At 41.3% G+C, this 3861-nt stretch overlaps 1 long non-coding RNA gene across 1 annotated transcript in view; it reads left to right on the top strand.

The window, feature by feature from the left end:
• Positions 1 to 1609: 1609 nt before the first annotated feature.
• The window catches only part of LOC109375270 (uncharacterized), a 6438-nt gene continuing 4186 nt past the window's right edge, over positions 1610 to 3861 (top strand). Inside the window, exons 1-2 of the long non-coding RNA XR_002122539.1 lie at positions 1610 to 1760; positions 1947 to 2171. This is a non-coding gene — a long non-coding RNA (uncharacterized LOC109375270). The remainder of the gene's footprint in view (positions 1761 to 1946; positions 2172 to 3861) is intronic.

Raw genomic sequence — 3861 nt, forward strand, 5'->3', positions numbered from 1 at the left:
CTCAAGTTTTTCCAATATTGGGTTTTGAGATAAGTTACTGCAGAACGAGTAGTGAATGTTATAGACTCCAAGTAGAAAATGAAAAAAAAAATTGTATTATCGATAGCTATATTTTGTGAAATTTGGAATCCAACTGCCTTGAAGTCCAGTAACCAAGAATATGGGAGACAATGTCCAATGCAGCCTGGTGGTGTCTAGTGTGTGATGGTTTGAAATGGTCACAGGTTGCGTTGGTTGCCTGGCAACATTCTCTTGAGTCACCTCACCTCCAGTGGCTGCTGCACTGAGCTTGTAGGGTACATGTTCCCCATCAGATCTCCAGTGGCCTTGAGAAATAAGGAAAGGTAGAGATGGTTAATACTGGACCGAGTATTCTGGTGTATAAGCACATAGCCTTCAGTTTTGTACTATTTCATTTCATTTGCGGCAGCCTGGATTTAGAAGTTTGTGCTATGAAGTTTCTCTTACTACCAAATTGACTTTGCAGAAATCTCAGCAGATATGCTCATGCTTCACTTAGTAAGCTTTCTGTGATTCGGGAGGCCAGAGCCTGACATAATAGGCAGCCATTCCATAAATAAACACAGTGAATTTTCTGATGCATTTCAGTCATATGGAAAATATTAACTGGACATTAATACTTGATAAATTCTATGAAAAAGCATAGGATTGGATAATGGCTAGGTTGACTGATGTGTATGGAGAAGGATAGGGAGAGTATACTTTAGGGTGGGTGTTCAGGAGAGTTCCTTCTCATTGAAAGAATTTTTGCTGCCTATATAAATTTGTCTTCATTTTTCTAGCCAGTCTACTCATGTATGTGTAGGGTGTACAGGTTTAGCAAATTAAAATACAGAATTTCCAATTAAATGTGAATTTCAGATCAACCAAAAATATTGTAAATACAACAAATACAAAAACATTGCATGAATACTTACACTAAAAATAAACCAGTTTTTTAAAATGTGAAATTTAAATTTCACTGGATATTTTACCTGACAAAGCCTACTTAGATCACAGCAGTTTTTCTTTTCTTTTTTTTTTTAAAGATTTTATTGGAAAATTGGGGGAGGGGAACAGCATTGGGGAATCGGGGAAGGGGAACAGACAAGTTGCTGTCGTTTTCTTCAGTCTAGTTGTGGAGGACGTCGCTTCACTGGCCCATGTTCATATTATCATTGCTCTCTTCCCAGGTGAGGCAGATTGGTCGCTGGTCATGCTAGCTGCTGGCCATTCACGGTAGCTTACAGGAGCCCAGCCTATGCCATTGCTGGCGACTCACAGCAGCCCAGCACCAGGTTGAGCTCTTGTTCACCATCTTAGATGTAGAGGGCGCAGCGTCACTGGCCCTCATGTGGGATCCGAACCGGGACCCTGCTGCTCAGAGCTGGCGTCCCAAGCCAACTCTTAACCAACGTGCCACTCGGCCGGCCCCACAGCGGTTTTTCTTATCTTTTAAATTGTTAAGTGCTCCATGGCTTGGTTTGGGGTTTTCCTCAATTCTCTGCTTACACCTCTCTGTGAACCCTTAGGCAATGGTACAGCCCGTGGACTGAGGACAGGAAATGAATATGCAATGAAGGACAGATAAATTGCTGCCCTGCAAGGGTGGGTGGAAAGGACCTGGAGAAAGGGGAAGTAGCAGAGGATGACAGGAGATGCTTGGAAGCAGGACCTGAGGAACCCAGTGCAAGCAGTTTATTTGGAAGGTGAAAAACCCTGAAGAAAGGAGAATTGAAACAGGGTGCAACAGCAATCAAGTAAGTATCTGTCTGACCCAGGAGTATAGAGATGTTTGTATTTCACTTTCAGTGGTAATGAGTCATCCTTCGCTTGGGAGTTTGCTGCTTTGCCCCCAGTGGCTTCCGGTTTTTGTTCCGTAGGGGAGAAGTTTCCAGGTGGGGCTTTGTGTCTCTTGTATAACAGCTGCTGTTCCTCTCCACCAGGCCTGCAACATAAGCTAAACTTGGAAGTCTCCTAACCTGCTCTCAAATTTTCAACATCTGGTGAAGTCTGTAAAGTGCCTCCAAGTGGGTGTGATTTACCATGGTGTCTAGAGGCCTCAGGAGTTCCCTGCTGTCGCGCAAAACCACACTCTGCCTTTAGCAACTTGTTCAAAACCTTAACTGAATTCTTTATAACAGCTTCCGTGAGTTGAGCATCTACCTCAGGTAAGCAAGATTCCGTACCCTGTCTCTCCTTGGCATGTGCCTGTCTTTCCTTAGTTTTCAGTTTAGCTGACTGCCCTGTGATGGGTTTAAGAAAAATTGTGAATTTGCAAATATCCAGCCTTCCACTGTTGTTGTAAAAGCAGGACTGGCGTCCTTTCCAGTTTCCTACGTGCTGGGTGGAACAGAGTCTTCCCCTCCGGTGCTGTCCGCTCAGGTGATCCAGCCATGCAGCTCTTAGACACGGAAGTGTCTGCTCAACTCTAGGGCCATAAATGTGAGCCACACTTTGGAGTCAAGAAAGGCTAGAGTGAGAGGAGAGAATTAACTCATCCAATGCGGATTTGCTTCAGGATTAGCTCCTATAAATTTCCAAAGTAACTGTCTACAGTTGAGTGCTTAAGACAGTTTGGAGAGTGTGCTTCAGTGAGGGCTCAGGTGACAGATCGTGACACATCCTACAGTTACGGACATAAGGAGTGCAGCTGGTGGTTTCTGTGGTGAAAATGCTGAGGCAGCAGAATAGGGGAGATACAAGATTTACCCATATTATATAATGTTGTAACCAAAATGCTTAGAACACAGCCCCTAATCATGCTGCAGAGAAGCTGCTGATTCTCCAGCCATGCATTGAAAACACCCATAGGCTGCATCAGAATTCCTCTCTGGTATCTGATACCCAGACCTACCAGATTACTGGGCATTACCCCAGAGTGTGATAGGTGAGAGAACAGCTAAGCAACTGCTATTGCCTCTGCATCTGTGATAGTGTCACCTAGTAAATGTTGTCCCCATAAAGCTGATGTGGATGTATTTACTGTTTGACCATTAGCTTTTATATATGCTCAGTAGATTTTATACACTGAGTAATAGGGAGATCTCCAGTTCTGGCCATAGACCTGTGCCTTGTATCACATGAAACTTCCTACAAAAAGATCATTATAAAAGTTGAACAAAATTTGGAAAACAACTGAGAAGACAAAACTTGAGAGACTCCAATTGGTCAAAATTTACTGCTTATATTCTACCTGTCTGCAAGAAAAAAATAATAATAACCTCTTTGTAGAAAGATATCATTCATAATCTCTGTTTATATATATATCACTTGGCCTTTAATAAAAAATTATGAAGCATTCAAAAAAAACAAAGAAAGAAAGAAAGGAAGAAAGAAAAAGACTAAATGGTAAAACCAACTGAGAAGCCAAATTAGAAAAAACAACAACTGACGTACAGATGTTTCAAACACTGATAATATCAGACAGGAAATTTAAAATAAAAATGATTAGTGTGTTCAAGTAAAGAGAGATAAGCATAAAGAATTTCAACAGCATAGAAATAATTCAAGAGTCAAATAAGAATTCTAGAACTGAGGTAGATATAACTGATATTAAAAGTAATTTCATTAAGGATTAAGTGAGGGCAAGATCAAATCTAAGAGATGAAAGTGTTTAAGAAGGAAGTGTCCCAGAAAAACAACTTACTTACTTGCAAATTAAGATAATATGTAAGAAATAGTCAGTGGCTAGAGTGAAACTATAATCTTTGTTGAACTTGGTGAGACCCATTTTGTTAAATGAAAGAGAAGAATTCAGATTGGATTAGATTGGTGAAACCCTAGCTAGAGGGAGATTTTGTGTGTGTGTGTGTGTGTGTGTGTGTGTGTGTGTGTGTGTGTGTGTGTGAGAGAGAGAGA

Source organism: Hipposideros armiger, unplaced genomic scaffold (genome assembly GCF_001890085.2).
Source record: "Hipposideros armiger isolate ML-2016 unplaced genomic scaffold, ASM189008v1 scaffold_922, whole genome shotgun sequence".
In the NCBI taxonomy this organism is placed as follows: domain Eukaryota; kingdom Metazoa; phylum Chordata; class Mammalia; order Chiroptera; family Hipposideridae; genus Hipposideros; species Hipposideros armiger.